The sequence below is a fragment of the Scyliorhinus torazame genome, chromosome 14 (genome assembly GCF_047496885.1).
Source record: "Scyliorhinus torazame isolate Kashiwa2021f chromosome 14, sScyTor2.1, whole genome shotgun sequence".
Lineage (NCBI taxonomy): Eukaryota > Metazoa > Chordata > Chondrichthyes > Carcharhiniformes > Scyliorhinidae > Scyliorhinus > Scyliorhinus torazame.
In genome coordinates this window covers 6,551,339-6,569,360 of record NC_092720.1, presented here as the reverse complement: position 1 = coordinate 6,569,360, position 18,022 = coordinate 6,551,339, and positions in this window count along the sequence as shown.

The window sequence follows — 18,022 nt, the reverse complement described above, 5'->3', positions numbered from 1 at the left end:
GGGTGTCATGGCAAATGAGGGAGAGAGAGTGAGAGAGGTGGTAGGACACAGAGCGGAGCGACTGTGTGCAGGTGACTGGACACTGTCGGGCTGACTGAGGCGGGGGGGGGGGGGGGTGGGCTGCCAGCGCCTGGACAGTGGGGTGAATGGGGATAGGCCGAGTGACCACAGGGACCACCTACATGATTTTATATTTTATAATCACTCATTGTCACAAATAGGCTTCAATTAAGTTACTGTGAAAAGCCCCTAGTCGCCACATTCTGGCAGCTGTTCGGGGAGGCCAGAACAGGAAATATGGACTGGACCACCATTACTGAAACCATCTTGCTGAGCAGCCCACTGACCGACCAACTTTCCCCCAGTTCTGAAGAGTAACTCCAGCCGCATGGGTGTCCCAACACCCCCATCCCCGCACCCCATCCTCTGTCACACTCGCCCGCCATCCGCTGGTGACCCACCCAGGGCAACGCCAGCAGCCCCGACGGGCGGTGCATGCCGCTGGCGAGGGCAGGGCCAGCCGATTGTACCTCTGGCATCAGGAACGGGCCCAGAGCCAAGAGTGTGGGCGTGGGACATGCGGAGTCAGAGCACGCGGTGCCATCCGGGGCCAACATGTAGGCCGGTAGACATGTTTGGACACGGGGGTATGCACCATGCAAACATGTCGGCCTTCACCCCATTCAGAAAATGGATACTGGAAGTAAACCAGCAACGGTGGCCTTCCTCCTAGTCACCGCAGTCCTGTGGGATAACTTGTGGTTGTATGAGTTGGCCCTGCTCGAGGTGGAGGAGTAAGCTACAGCATCGGAGCATGCCGCAGTGGAGCATGCCCCAGAAGGAGTGTACCACAGTGGGTCAGGAGCCCGCCAGATCGGCGAGCGAGCTGCCCAACAGGCTGAGGAGGAGGTTGTTATATTGGTATCATCTTGTTTGTCACAAGTAGGCTTACATTAACACTGCAATGAAGTTACAATGAAAATCACCAAGTCGCCACATTCCGGCGCCTGTTCGGATATATGGAGAGAGAATTCAGAATGTCTAAATTACCCAGCAAGCATGTCTTTTGTAACTTGTGGGAGGAAACTGTAGCACCTGGAGGAACACACACATATACAGGGAGAACGTGCAGACTCCGCACAGACAGTGATGCAAGCCAGGAATCGAACCTGGGATCCTGGCGCTGTGAAGCAACAGCGTTAACCACTTTGCTACAGTGCCACATGAGGCCTCGTGTGTATCGTCACCGCCTGTTATTCGAGGAGCTGCCAGACTGGGGATGCCATAGAAGATTCCAGCTGAGCAGGGAAACCGTGCGTTATATCTGCCAGATGATGGCACGTCTGGCATCGTGGGGCTATGAGTGAGGACACCAGCTCCTGGTGACCGTCAAGGTGATATATGCCCCGAACCAGTCACCTGTCCGGAATCTCACAGATCTTGGTGTACTAGTGTATCTGCGCCGTCACGGAGGCCCTATATGTCCAGGCGGCTCTACACATCCACATCAATGTGGACTGATCCCACAAGGCTGCCCGGGCAACTGAGTTCACTGCCTTCGGCGACATGCCCCGGGTCCAGGGGGTGATAGACGGGAAGTATGTCCCCCTACGAGCACCTGCTAATGACAGCCCACTCTACACAAATCGAGAGGGGTTCTACTCGATGAATGTGCAGCTGATATAGGACCATCAGACGTGCATCATTCTCCTCTGTACCCGATACCCATGCAATGTGCACAACACCTTCATCCTGGCACACTCGACGATTCCACTGCGGTCAAGGCCAATGACACCTATTCAGAGGCCACAGACCGAGTGGTGCTTCTGCCTCCTGAAGGTAGGGTTTAAGTGTCCTCCCACAAGCCCCTTTCCAGTATGATGCTGAGATGGTTGCTCACATCACGGCGGCCTGCTGCGTCCTTCACAAAATCACGCAGCAGAGGGGTGATGTGCAGGAGGAGTAGAAGGAACGCCAGGCCTCGTCCGACGAAGAGGATGTGGGGGAGGGGAGGATGGGCAGAATATAGAGGCAGGCAAGAAAACCTGCATGACATGCGTGCCACGGCCAATGCGCATGGGGCTCTCTGGTCATCACCACGTTCACAATCTTGGAGGAAGCGGGGGACTGTCTACGGGTGCGGATACCGCATCCACACCCGTCACTCCCTCACTAACCCCCCCGCTCCGCCTGCAAATTCCTCTGTGATACATACGTGCTGCACTACGGGCTGTGAACCATGGGCTAAGAGTAACAGCGGGTCTGGTCCATGGGATGGAGGATGATGACAACCTGCTCTGCAATGAGATCTGGTGCTCCGCATCGTTTTACAACGTCTGACTCCTGCTCAGGGTTGCACATTCCAACATCCATCTTAATTGCACGGTGACATTGAATCCCTGGACTGACGGTGGTGGGGATGGGTTGGGGGAACGTTTGGCTGGGAGTTGTGAGGCCTGGGTTATGCACAATGTCCGAACATTCCCTATTCCCTCTGACAAGCCCTGGTCAGCCCACCCCTCACTCCCATCTAACAGAGCACCGACACAGGCTGTAACAATGTAAACCAGTGTTTAATGTGAACAAATATATTCACATGTGCCCTAGCCCCTATAGCTTACATGTGCAGTGCACCCATGCCAACTTAATTTGTGTCTAACTTTCTTGCCTTACGGGCCCTAACGATACGCTGAGGTGGATCCCCAGACAGCACAGCAGGAGTGAAAGTGGCCTGCTGTGATTCCTGCCCGGCAACCTGCGTCACCTTTGGCAGGCGCCTTATTGGGTGACCGGGCTTGGATCGGCCAGGATGCTGCTTGGGAGTCCCAGTTGGCTTGGTGCTGCCATGTTTTACCCGCCGCCCACCAGATGCACCAAAATCAGCAAGGTGGGAATCCGAGGGGTTGCGGTGCTCTGACACATCCCCTGCGGGAGTCTGTGGCATGACACCTAATAATAATTATTATTATTGTCACAAGTAGGCTTCAATGAAGTTACTGTGAAAAGGCCCTCATCGCCAAATTCCGGCGCCTGTTCAGGGAGGCCGCTGCTGGCCTTATTCTGCATTACAACCCAGCTGTTTAGCTCACTGTGCTAAACCAGATCCTCAACCTCCCGTGGGGTGATGGATGACCCACCTGCTACTCCATGGGACAGGGGTGCGAGCGGAACTGTTCCCCGAGGCTCCCCCACCACCTAGTGGTGCCAGTCTTGGAGGCTCACTCTGGTTTTGACCAGTGTCCCCGCCTTTGTGGCTATGAAGCACAGGGAGTGTACCAACACCGCCTGGGACTGCACTACATCACTCATTGACTGTGTCGCCACCTTCTGGGTTTGTGTCACATCAGCCAGCGACTGTGCCATTGCCCTTAGGGACTGGGCCACCTCCCTTTGTGTCTGCGGCATGTCGGCAAGCACATGGGCAATGCCGCTGACGTTCCCATCCATGGCCTGTTGTAACTGTGCCACGTTCAGGAGAGCCACTGTTATGCCCAGGTAACTTTGGCCCAGGGTTGATAGTGAGACGGCAACACTGTCCTGGGTCTCGGCCAGCACGTGCACAGAAGGCATGCTGATATATAGTCAAAACCGTCACCCCCAATGCCTCCACCACGGACGATGCCCCTGAAGTGTTGATATGGGTGGCAAGCCTCGTTGGCACCACCTCCTGTTGCTGCACGTGGTTGGACTACTCCAACTGTATCTGCAGGTACTTGATGCTCATCGGCATCCCCTCATGTAGTCCCTAGCTCTGCGACTGTATTTCCACGATTGATGGGAGTATCCTTTCCAGAAGACCGGAACCCATCTGGACGGGACCTAATTCCTGGGATCGGCCTATCCTCCGACAGTCCGCCCCCTCAGTTGTTCCTACTTCCACCTGCTGTACCGGAGCAGCTGTGTGGTGAGGACCTGAGAGTATCCTCGTCTCCGACACGGCATTCAAGAGGATGTTCAGCTGAGCAAACGTGAACTTTAGTGCTGCTCTTCTTACTGCCATCTTGTTGGCTGGGATTGTATGTGTGCAAGGTGAAGTGTCTATGTGCGGCTGTAGCTTGTCAGCCTCCCGAGTGTCAATCACGAAACCGGCAAATACAGCACCGTTTCACATTTGAATTGATTGTGTTCCACATGGCGCCGCTGCTAGCCCGTTAATTTTCTAAATGGGAAAAGGCTGAGGAAATCAGAAGCACAAAGGTACTTTGGATCAAAAGTCTCTTGAGGGTAACCAGCAGGTTCAGTTGACAGTTAGGAAGACAGATGTAATGTTCGCATTCATATCGAGAGGACTAGAATACAAGAGCACGGATATACTTCTGAGGGTTTATAAGAATCTTGTGAGAACCTCTTTGGAATATTGTGAGGAGCTTTGGGCCCCGAATCAAAGATAGGATGTGCTGGCCTTGGAAAGGTTCCAGAGGAGATTCACACCAGTCATCCCTGGAATGAAGAGTTTGTCATATGAGGAGTGGTTGAGGAGTCTGGGTCTGTAGGGACAGCACGGTAGGACAGTAGTTAACACTGTGGATTCACAGCGCCAGGGTCCCAGATTCGATTCTCAGCTGTGTCACTGTCTGCGGAGGCTGCATGTTCTCCCCCTGTCTGCATGGGTTTCCTCCGGGTGCTCCGGTTTTCTCCCACGAGTTCGGAAAGACCTGCTGTTAGATAATTTCGATGCTCTGAACTCGCCCTCGGTGTACACGAACAGGCGCCGGAATGTGGCTACTCGGGGTTTTTCGCAGTAACGTCATTGCAGTGTTAATGTAAGCCTACTTGTGACAATAAAGATTATTATTATACGCGTTGGAGATTAGAAGGATGAAGGGTGTTCTTATTGAAACTTACAGGATACTGCGAGGCTTAGATAGAATGGACGTGGATAGGATGCTTCCACTTTTAGGAGAAACTAGAACCAGAGGGCAAAGCCTCAGACTCACGGGACAATCGATGAAAACTGATGAGGAGGAATTTCTTCAGCCCCAGGATGGTTAATCTGTGGAACTCTTTGCCACAATGGGCTGTGGAGGCGAAACAACAGAGTGTCTTTATGACAGAGATAGATAGGTTCCTGATGATTCAGGAACTCAGGGGTTATGTGGAGAAGGCATGAGAATGGGGATGACAAACATGTCAGCCATGATTGAATGGCGGAGCAGTCTCGATGGGCCGAATGACCTCATTCTGCTCTAGTGCCTTATGGCCTTGCAGTATTTTGCCACGTTAAAGGCTTTATATGAATGGAAGGCACTATGAGCATGACCATATTTGACACGGGAGAAGGGACAGAATTAAATACTCTTTATGCGTTTAAACCACTTTCTCTGTTAGAATGAAACTACTTGCTGTTTTGCTGAGGAGATTTGCTTATTTGTTCTAGAACTCTTCTTAAAAGCCTAGGGGTAAACAATTCAGGACTTTTCTCTGTGACCCAACCCACTGCTCAGAAACTTGTTTCTCCTCACCAGAGCTTGTAGTGCTGCTGCAAACTGCTGCAAGCATCGCATTAAAAAGATCTTAGTGTTCGATTGTATATTAGGTTGCAACCAAAGATGCGGCGATAAGCAATTGCTGGTGCAACAGTTACACAAACAATTCAGGTAATTGGCTAAGGTCGGTATCATTACTCATAAACAAATGGGACTTTCCAGGCTCAAAGCTGGTTCATAATTGCAGATGTGAAATAAAAAGCCGCGAGAGCAATATACAAACGTTTAAATATATAACTAATCGGTGTTATCAATTATACCTTAGAGTAATTCGAAGCAAAAATAGTGGGATAGTTCAGATCCGTTGCCTGCAATGTTTGCATGTTGTGGAAACGCCAGCACACTCTGGTAATCTGGATAACCATAAGTATGAAAATTGTCTCCCCTTTCTAAAACTCAGGTTTCTGAGCTGGAAGAGGGGCATACAGGGAGGCTGTGAAATTCGGTGAACTGGTCACCGAGCAGCTCCAAACTGTGCAGAAGGAACTTGATAGGGTGCTCCTTCCAATACGCTGAAAGAGGCAGACAGTGCACGATTTGGCATTTGTGAACTCGGGCACTGCATGCCTGTCTGGTGAACGGAGCTTGTGAACATGCAATCATGAAAATATCCACATATACATAATGAGGCGGAAAACTGTGTAGAAGTATAATTGTGATAGGGAATTAGATCGTCAGGGAATAAACTGGCCTTTCCACAAACGCTTACATGAGTCCTGTATGGTGCTTTGCCACATTAATGGCAGGGCAAAATGCATCAGTGAATGATGTTGCATATGCGATGAGCAATGCCATCGGGGGCCCAATGACATGGGAAAGGAAAAAGTTCTCAGATGTTGAAGGGCAGCACGGTGGCACAGTGGGTAACACTGTTGCATCACGCCGCTGTGGTCCCAGGTTCGATCCCAGCTCTGGGTCACTGTCCGTGTGGAGTTTGCACATTCTCCCCGCGTTTCGCCCCACAACCCAAAGATGTGCAGGCTAGGCGGATTGTTCACACTAAATTCCCCCTAAATTGGAAAACATGAATTGGGTGCTTTAAATTTATTTTTTAAAATCAGATATTGCGGTGGAAATCAAAAAGCGGGACCTCAAAGCTTGCAATCGTTGGCTGGTTCCCAGTAGTCCCGGACACTACAGAGCATAAAATTCACGATATGAGTACAGTACGCAGTCTTACAAAACCAGGTTAAAGTCCAACAGGTTTGTTTCGATGTCACTAGCTTTCGGAGCGCTGCTCCTTCCTCAGGTGAATGAAAAGGTCTGTTCCAGAAACACATATATAGACAAATTCAAAGGTGCCAAACAATGCTTGGAATGCGAGCATTAGCAGGTGATTAAATCTTTACAGATCCAGAGATGGGATAACCCCAGGTTAAAGAGGTGTGAATTGTCTCAAGCCAGGACAGTTGGTAGGATTTCGCAGGCCAGATGGTGGGGGATGAATGTAATGTGATATGAATCCCAGGTCCCGGTTGAGGCCGCACTCATGTGTGCGGAACCTTACTCATATCCACTTCACGATATGAGTAAGGTTAACAGGCAACTGCACAAACCAGTGGCTTCTGGTAAATGTCTGGAGCAGGTAGTGCCTAAACTCTTGTGGAATGTAACTGCGCTGAGACTAATGCCCTGCAGGCAGATAGGGCTTTACACTAATATACCAAGTTTGCTGGCATCAGAATGAAATTATAAACAAGAAATGAAGGCGAAAATTGTATTGGGAGAGGCAACCAACAGTTCATTCGAATGCTTTAGAAGTAGGACGTTTTCGAAAATCACCCCTCAGTATGCAATGGTTGGAGCGAATTTAATACTTTAATGGAGTGTGGTTAACAAATTGGGCAACCTACCAATGCATGTTGCTTTATGAGATGATTATATAGTGGCTGCATCAGAACTTAATATTCCTTCTTACAATATGATAGAATTCAGTCTGCCGTTTGAATCTAAAACCAGATGTAATGGTTTTACAACTGAATAAAGTAACTACAAAGACATGAGGGTGGATCTGACCAGAGGTGATTCGAAGGGGAAGACAGTTGACCAGCAATGACAGGAGCTTTTTGCGATTATTCGGGAGGTACAACAGACGTTTATCCCAAGGAGGAGGAAACATTTGTTGGATTGGATTGGGTTGGATTTGTTTATTGCCACGTGTACCGAGGTACAGTGAAAAGTGTTTTTCTGCGAGCAGCTCAAACCGATAATTTAGTACATGAAAAGATTTTTTTTTAAATGCATAAGATGTAAAGATATAGTCACTGGCATCGAATGAGGCATACAGGAGTGCAGTATTGATCAGGTCAGTGCAGAAGAGGGTCGTATAGGAGTCTGGCAACAGCGGGGAAGAAGTTGTTTTTCAATCTGTTCGTCCGTGTTCTCAGTCTTTTGTCTGCAAGGGGAAGACAAGGCCATCATGGTTGGCAAGGGAAGGCAAGGGAAGCATAAAAGTAAAAAAAAACATATAGGGTGGCGATAATAAATGGGAAACCAAAGGATTGGGAAGCCTTTACAAACAAGCAGAAGGCAACTAAAAACAAACAATGGGTGAAGATGAAATATGAGTGTAGGTTAGCGTGTAATATAAAATAAGATAGCAAGAGTTTTTTTTCGATGTGCAAAAGGTAAGAGCGGGGAAAGAATAGACATTGGATCACTGGAAAATGAGGCTGGAGAAGCAGTAATATAGAAGAAAGGAATGGCAGAAGAACTGAATATTACTTTACATCAGACTTCATAGTGGAAGGCACCAGTGGCACGCCAGAACAGCAAGAGAGTCAAGGGTCTGAGATGATTGCAGTGGCCATCACTAAGGAGCAGGTGCTGGTGAAACTGAAACGTTTCAAAGAGAACAAAGAACAAAGAAAAGTACAGCAGAGGAACAGGCCCTTCGGCCCTCCAAGCCTGTACCGACCATGCTGCCCGTCTAAACTAAAATCTTCTACACTTCCGGGGTCCGCATCCCTCTATTCCCATCCTATTCATGTATTTGTAAAGATGCCCCTTAAACGTCACTATCGTCCCTGCTTCCGCCACCTCCTCCGGCAGCAAGTTCCAGGCAACCACTACCCTCTGTGTAAAAAACATGTCTCGTAAATCTCCTCTAAACCTTGCCCCTAGCACCTTAAACCTATGTCCCATGGTAATTGGCCCCTCCACCCTGCGAAAAAGCCTCTGACTATCCATTCTGTCTCTGCCCCTCATAATTTTGTAGACCTCTATCAGGTCCCCCCTCAAACCCCGTCGTTCCAGTGAGAACAAACCAAGTTCATTCAATCTCTCCTCATAGCTAATGCCCTCCATACCAGGCAACATCCTGGTAAATACCTTCTGCACCCTCTCTAAAACCTCCACATCCTTCTGGTAGTGTGGCGACCAGAATTGAACACTATACTCCAAGTGTGGCCTAACTAAAGTTCTATACAGCTGCAACATGACTTGCCAATTCTTATACTCAATGCCCCGCCAATGAAGGCAAGCATGCCGTATGCCTTCTTGACTACCTTCTCCACCTGTGTTGCCCCTTTCAGTGACCTGTGGACCTGTACACCTAGATCTCTCTGACTGTCAATACTCTTGAGGGTCCTACCATTCACTGTAAATTCCCTACCTGCATTAGACCTTTCAAAATTAATTACCTCACATTTGCCCGGATGAAACTGCATCTGCCATCTCTCCGCCAAGCCTCCAAACGATCTAAATCCTGCTGTATCCTCTGATAGCCCTCATCGCTAACCGCAATTCCACCAACCATTGTGTCATCTGCAAACTTACTAATCAACCCAGTTACATTTTCCTCCAAATCATTTATATATACTATGAACAGCAAACATCCCAGCGGAACACCAGTAGTCACAGCCCTCCCATCAGAAAAGCACCTTCCTTTGCTACTCTCTGCCTTCCACGACCTAGCGAGTTCTGTATCCATCTTGCCAGCTCACCCCTGATCCCGTGTGACTTAACCTTTTATACCAGTCTGTCATGAGGGACCTTGTCAAAGGCCTTACTGAAGTCCATATAGACACCATCCACTGCTCATCGCCTGTAGTTCCTTGGATTATCCTTGCTACCCTTCTTAAACAAAGGCACAACATTGGCTATTCTCCAAACCTCTGGGGCATCACCTGAAGACAGTGAGAATCCAAAGATTTCTGTCAAGGCCTCAACAATTTCCTCTCTAGCCTCCTTCAGTATTCTGGGGTAGATCCCATCATGCCCTGGTGACTTATGTACCTTAATATGGTAGATATTCAAGCTGGATAAATCACCCGGGCCACATGTACTATGAACATAGAACATAGAACATACAGTGCAGAAGGATGCCTTTCAACCCAACGAGTCTGCACCGACCCAGTAAGCCCTCACTCCACCCTATCCCCGTAACCACAATAACCCCTCCAATAAACCAGGAGCTGGTTTAGCACAGGGCCTATGTCTGTGTGTGGGTTTCCTCCGGGTGCTCGGGCTTTCTCCCACAAATCCCGAAAGACGTGCTGTTAGGTAATTTGGGCATTCTTAATTCTTCATCTGTGTACCCGAACAGGCACCGGGATGTGGCGACTAGGGGCTTTACACAGTAACTACATTTCAGTGTTAATGTAAGCCTACTTGCGACAATAGAACAGAAAACAGAAAACATACAGTGCAGAGGGAGGCCTTTCGGCCCATCGAGTCTGCACTGACACACTTATGCCCTCACTTCCACCCTATCTCCAAAATCCAATAACCCCTTCTAATCTTTTTGGACACGAAGGGCAATTGAGCATCGGCAATCCAGCTAACCTACACATCTTTGGACAGTGGGAAGAAACCGGAGCAAAGAGGTAACCCACGCAGACACGGGGAGAACGTGCAGTCTCCGCACAGACAGTGACCCAGTATGGAATCGAACCTGAGACCCTGGAGCTGTGAAGCCAGTACTAGCCACTGTGCTACCGTGCTGCCCTATAATAAAATTAATAATAAGCCATTGGATTTCAGGAAAAAGGTAATTTAATTTGGGTGGGGGGGGGGGGGGGAGGAGAACAGTCTAATTACTTAAGATTTTGCTATACAAGAGGGGCATTACGTAACTGGTATGAACTACATCGGCTACTAAATATTGGGAATGAGATGGGGGGCTAAATTGTATGCAACTCGACTAAATGTGCAGGAGTGTCAGTGTGGTCGCAATGGCGGACATAATATTATCCTAATTTCGGCTGGTAAATTAACAGTGTAAAACACAAGGAGGAAGTGAAATTCATGTAAAGTGGACTGATGAATATCTTTCCCGCCAAATGCTGAAGGAACGAATACTGAAATAAGGATACAGAGAACGGAGTTCTGGCCTGGGGCATGTTTCACCGGGAGTGTATTTTGAGAAACGTGACCCCAGCATCATCAGGAATACAACAGTTACGGAAAAGGGGAAACTGAATAAAATATGAAAACACTTAACGGGGGGAAACCTTACTTCAGTCAGTTGAGAATGATAAGGACGAAATCCGCGGGCATCAATATAGCAGCTAAATTCGTACAGGCAATATTTGGGCTTCCCAGGTGGAAGAATACTTCCTGTATATTTACTTTGTTCCCATTTTGTAGTGTTATTTTATTGTTTTTGACCACCCATAATTGGGATGTGGCTTTAAGCAGGAGACTCAAAGCTGAAACAGCCTGCTTGCCATTTTACCGTGTTGTCAGGGTTTGTGTTTAGTAGAGGGGAAGCCAGCCCCGGCACAGAGTTTATCTTAGGAAGCAGTCATGGAGGGAGTCGGATCGATGGGTTAACTGGTAATCATTGGGTTTGTCGTGACAGTGTTCTGTCTGACAACGGTCAGTGATTGGCTTCTGCATGATGCTTTCTGAGCTAAATGTACAGAGTTGTTTAAGCCTTGAAAATGAAGGAAAGATACTAAGACAGAATTAGAAACATGCAGCGATAGATGGAAATAAGCCATTTAAAGCGGTTATCCAGGCTGTGAGATTCTGCTGATAGAGAAAGTCAGGGACCTCGAATTCCATGAGGCAGCCTGTGGTACAGACGGTAAAAAAAATGCGAAAGCGTTCAACATGACTTGTCTTTTCCGGGTGCACATTTTAATTCAGAAACTCGCAAATAGCCACAGGAATGAAAAGCTCTTTGCCTTTCGCACCTGAAAGGGATCTTACACTGGAAACATTTCGCACACGCATCGAAATACCGCCGGCTTGAGGCCTCATTTACCAAATTGGATGCATACAGTTGGTAGTATTCATCAAAACAGCTGCAACTGTGGTTTATTCGGCTTTTCAAGTGCCGACTGCCGGCTGCGAATAACAAGCTGAGTTTGAAATTCATACTTCACTGATAATGGCGCCTCGAATTGCAGGCGCACTTCTTTCAGCTCCACATGAAAAGCACGGCCCTCTGTTTCCCATCGGTGATCCACCCCCGGATCACTACTTCTCCCATCTTCACTTGCACCGACACACTCTTCTGGTCCAATTGTTCCTCCTATTTTTTTCTTTTGCACATTTCTATATTGCTTCACGGGGTGTGCCAGTCGCAGGCTAGGCCAGCTTTCATTGTCCATTTCTAACTGCCCTTGAGATGGTGGTAGCGGGCCAACGTTTTCCAAGTTATATCTATGAGCTACTGCCAAAAAAGATGGAATCGTGAATTGAAATGGCTTCCACGAGTACGCTGTCCAGTTACACCCTGAACGCTCCTCGAACGTGCTGGTCTGAAGTATATCAGGACTAGTGGCATCGATGTAGAAATTATTCTTTATGCCTAAAAATGCTGGCAACAATTTCCAAGCACCACTGGTCATAGTGAGGTGCCTTGAATTGACCCCACATCCATTCATATGGGAGTGCCGATTCAGATATAATTCAACATGGTTAGCAGATTTCCTTCCTCAAATGGCATTCGTGGACTAATATACTTCACGCGCAATCTTAGAGCATCAAGATCTCGTCTGCTGCTCCCTGTTTTTTTAATGAAAACAAAGTTCTAAAACTGTCAATGTGGGATTTGAAATCACTTTTTCAAGATTTTTAATCCAGGTACCTTTACATCTTGGTGAGGATTATGGATAGCGGCAAGCAACTAAACAGTGTGAGAAAAATACCCAACTACAAACATATATGAGTAAACGGCCATCTATCTATCTATCTATCTACCTACCTACCTACCTACCTATCTATCTATCTATCTATCTACCTACCTACCTACCTACCTACCTACCTATCTGACTGTCTATCTATCTATCTGAGTATCTATCCAGCTATATCATGGAAGACATTCTCATAACGTTTTTGATTACCTGATAGGACAATGGACTGGAGCACATGATCGATCCGCAGAGTGACTGTCTGCATCCTTCTCGCTGGGCAACGAGATCCATCACTCTGTCGATGCGACTGGTTTAATCCTTCATCGTATTCTCTAGATGATGGCTATTTCTGTTGGGGAAACAACTTTAAGTTAATCCAAGAAAATTGCAGGCGTTTATAAAATTGAGCATTATTAAATCCATCCCCTTGATAGGTTCTGCATTTAAAGTCTGTTTAGAAACCTGTCGGCAAACTCGATCTCATATAACCCCTTCCACCCCAACAACTTTACTGCTGCTTTGCCTAATGTGGTGGTAATGCCGGTTACTGATGTATCGATTCCAGTCGGTGAACAAAATGGCAAAAATCATTGACAGTCCTGAAATTAAGAATCTCTTTCCACTGAATAAAGAGAACCTCTGCTTGATTAGCGTCACATGTCCTTCTTACCGAACTGAGCTACAGTTTGTCCACTGAACCATTGATCAGGCTCTCCTTCTGGCCCTATAATAGTCGCCGAGAAATGAAGCCCTTGGGGATAAGAACATAAGAACATAAGAACATAAGAACTAGGAACAGGAGTAGGCCATCTGGCCCCTCGAGCCTGCTCCGCCATTTAATGAGATCATGGCTGATCTTTGTGGACTCAGCTCCACTCTCCGGCCGGTATACCATATCCCCGAATCCCTTTATTCTTTAGAAAGGCATCTATCTTTTTCTTAAAAAGTTTAAAGAAGGAGCCTCAACTGCTTCACTGGGCAAGGAATTCCAGAGATTCACAACCTTTTGGGTGAAGAAGTTCCTCCTACACTCCGTCCTAAATCTACCTCCCCTTATTTTGAGGCTATGCCCCCTAGTTCTGCTTTCCCCGACCAGTGGAAACAACCTGCCCGCATCTATCCTATCTATTCCCTTCATAATTTTATATGTCTCAATAAGATCCCCCCGCATCCTTCTAAACTCCAATGAGTACAGTCCCAGTCTACTCAACCTCTCGTCATAATCTCATCCCCTCAACTCTGGGATCAACCTAGTGAATCTCCTCTGCACTCCCTCCAGTGCCAATATGTCCTTTCTCAGGTAAGGAGACCAAAACTGAACACAATACTCCAGGTGCGGCCTCACCAACACCCTATAAAATTGCAGCATTACCTAACTAGTCTTGAACTCCATCCCTCTAGCAATGAAAAACAAAACTCGATTAGCCTTCTTAATCACCTGTTGCACCTGCACACCAACCTTTTGCGACTTGTGCACCAGCACACCCAGGTCCCTCTGCACAGCAGCATGTTTTAACATCTTACCGTTTAAATAATAATCCATTCTGCTGTTATTCCTCCCAAAATGGATAGCCTCACGCTTGGCAACATTGAATTCCATCTGCCAGACCCTAGCCCATTCACCTAACCTATCCAAATCCTTCTGCAGACTTCCGGTATCCTCTGCCCTTTTTGCTTTACCACTCGGGCAGCATGGTAGCACACCGGGCAGCATGGTAGCACAAGTGGATAGCACTGTGGCTTCACAGCGCCAGGGTCCCAGGTTTGATTCCCTGCTTGGTCACTGTCTGTGCGGAGTTTGCACGTTCTCCCCGTGTCTGCGTGGGTTTCCTCCGGGTGCTCCGGTTTCCTCCCACAGTCCAAAGACGTGCAGGTTAGGTGGATTGGCCATGATAAAATTGCCCTTGGTGACCAAAAATAAAAAAAGGTTAGGAGGGGTTAGTGGGTTACGGGGATGGGGTGGCAGTGAGGGCTTAAGTGGGTCGGTGCAGACTCGATGGGCCAAATGGCCTCCTTCTGCACTGTATGTTCTATGTTCTATGTTCATCTTAGTGTCGTCTGCAAACTTTGACACATTGCACTTGGTCCCCAACTCCAAATCGTCTATGTAAATTGTGAACAACTGCGGGCCCAACACTGATCCTTGAGGGACCCCACTAGTTACAGGTTGCCAACCAGAGAAACACCCAGTTATCCCCACTCTCTGCTTTCTGTTAGTTAACCAATCCTCTACCCATGCTACCACTTTACCCTCAATGCCATGCATCTTTAGTTTAATGATGCTGAGTCTGCAAGTTTCATTGGGTAAACATATCTCTATTTCTGGAAAGAGTGCATTACCTCTGAATGTTTTGATACATTCCAATCAGTCGCACATAGACTATTAGCATATTGTAAATTATTCCCCTTTGTTGATTATTTTCATACTGTACAAATTGTACCTGGTGTTAATGGTGATCATTTGCAAATTGACCGTTCCGAATTGCCTATGAAGAACCGGATAGGGAAATGTTAATTACAATTTAACTATAAATGATTCTTCAATATGAGGCTTTGATCGGTTCTTATTCTGTGCAAGATCATGAAAAATATTTCCAGAAATTCTTCCACTGCGTTGAAATTAGATATCTGGTTTAATTGCATGGCTTCCATTACTTGGACAAACAAATTCCGATGGACTGACGTTCAGTTGCCTGAGCTGGTCGAAAGCTAACTAATTCTATTTAGTAATTACAAGTTTACCTACTATCTATAGGAAGAGTTTAATCATGTATCACGAAGTTTTGATTTGGGCTGATGTTTTTTGATGGACAGAATTAATTTACATTCAAAGTAACAATTTCAAAGAAGGTAATCCACTGTTTTGTGACTGTGATTGCATGATGTGGGTCTGGATACTTCATTTAATATTTTAAACCCCCAGGGATAACAAAGATAAATATCAGTGAAATTATTTATTTCCAACAATTGCAGCAGGTTTCTAGTTTCAATTTTGCGGTTTGGATGGAATTCTGGTTTTGAAATATAATTTAACTTTCATTCATCTCGATTGTCACCAACAGACATGACATTTTAATAACATGAGGAATTAGAACCCGATGGGGTGATAGACGAAGGAGAATGTGTTCAGTTCTTGCTCGTTTAAGTTTCAATCGCCGGAAAATGAAGCATCAGATAATTTCAGTAACTTGAATCAATAATTCGACCGACATGGTTGGGGAATATGTCAGAGCTTTGTCGCCTGAAAATTGCTGCCAGGTGTTTTTCACTGAGTTTCATCATTCTTACACCAGAGTTTAGTGCTGACAATTAAGCCAACAGAACGTGACACCTCCCGTAGACTAGTACTTCAGAATTTCTCCATGTGTCTCATGCACCTGATAAGAACCATGTCATGAGCATGATATCTCCATAAATCTGCAATCTCTCTCGCAAACATATGCGACTAATTTAACAAATCGGGCAGGACTCAACTGTCACCTGAACTAATTTAATGATCTTTTAGCGACGTCCTATTTCAGTGATAATATGCTTGGCTGCTACATTTTGTCCAGTTGTTAACATTTTGCGTCTAATCTTCAATTTGCCCATGTGTTGATTAAATAGATGATAAATGACAGTCAGGCGCAGTTGGTGTGTGTGTGGGGGGGGGGGGGGGCGGGGGCGGGGGGGGGGGCGATTGGAAGGGGGGGATTGGAAGAGGGGGGATTGGAAGGGGGGGGGGATTGGAAGGGGGGGGATTGGAAGGGGGGGATTGGAAGGGGGGGGTTGGAAGGGGGGGGGTTGGAAGGGGGGGGGGGATTGGAAGGGGGGGATTGGAAGGGGGGGCGGGATTGGAACCGACGTCAGTGTTGTAAGAAAGCAGGAAAGGAAGACGAATTTGGGCAATGAAGTAGCCTTAAATAGTTGATATCAGATCTGTAGCACATCTGAATATAGAAAACAATATTTGAGAGGACGCAACACAGGCTTCAAATTCAATCCGGTCAGCCTAATCACAATGCACAAAATGAACTTCGCTATTTCTCAATGGTACCAGCCTATATTTTACAAATTATCACGTATTTCTATTTGCGCCCAACACGAATAATCCAGTCGCAATTGCGCTTATGTTCAATTTGAGTGACCCGGAGAAATGGCTGCTTCACTGGCACTAGTCAGTGAAATTGGAATATAAATCGAGAAGAATAGAATGATGTTCCCAGTCTGTTACTGAGGTAAATGTCACTCCATATGGGATGCACTCCTAATCTCTATCTGCTAATATCTAAATATGTCCACCTCCTCCTTAAAGACGCTGCTGAAAATCTCCCTCTGACTAAACATATGTGACCGCTCCTGAAATATCTTGTTAGGCAACATAATGACATTTTTGTCGTTACGCTCATGAGAATGAACTTTAAATAGTTGCTTCGCGAAAGCAATGCTGTCCTTTTGCTCACCACGGGTTCCCGCCCTCCAACCTCCCAATATTTATTATCATGACTTACAGCCGATCACAATGTCGGTACTGGAAGATGTGGAAAGTAGAATATAAAATATAACGGTATTCCGCCCAAATGAATGAAACAACAATCCTTTCGATAGGTTCTCACCGAAGGCAACTTCATGTTCGAATATTCGCACCCGTCAGTGAAGCCCCTTTAGTCGTCTCTCAGACAAGCCAGTTCCACCATTGGAGTTGCTCAACGCTCAGCGGGATCACCCATTCTCAGGTATAACGGCGAGTTGCTTGGGTAGTGTATCATTTCGTGACATGTTCATTGGAAGACAGATTTTCACACAATAAAATAATTAAGCGACAACAATGAATACGTTTTTCTTACGGGTCAGTTCGGCCTTGATTAATAAGAGAATCGTCAGTGATATTAAACCTCCACCTGATTCACTAACACTCCTTGCCGTGGAAGTTAATATTTTCCCCAACTGCATGGAAAAATCTATGGAGGATTTGCTGATAATTCCACAAACAGCAAATCCAAAATGTATTTATTCTTAGTGCTCCTCCGAGGTAAATCCAGCTGGGTTACAGTGCACAACAACGGTGAGATAATCACGGGATTTACATTATTGCCCTTTAACTGGTACAGCGTGCAATGAAGTAAGCTAGATAAGCACAATTTATGAGGGTAATTTTGAAGTCGTTTGTAATTTTAATTTGAAAGCGAAGTAAAATGCATGATCGATATAGTATCACAAAGTCCAGACAGATATACATTTTACAATATTCGTATTTTTCCTTTAAAACGCTTTAATTGAACTTTTAATTGTTGAATTGGATTTTGTAAAAAAAAGTCAGAGTGTAGTGGCCATGATGCACAAAATTGGAAAGATTGGGAGCCAGACGTTATTGGTTCAGACAATAGATTAATTACCCACGTATGGTTACTGAAACTAAAATTGTGGCTATTTCTCTGAGTTGGTTCAATGCTTTGAGTGGAGATCTACAAA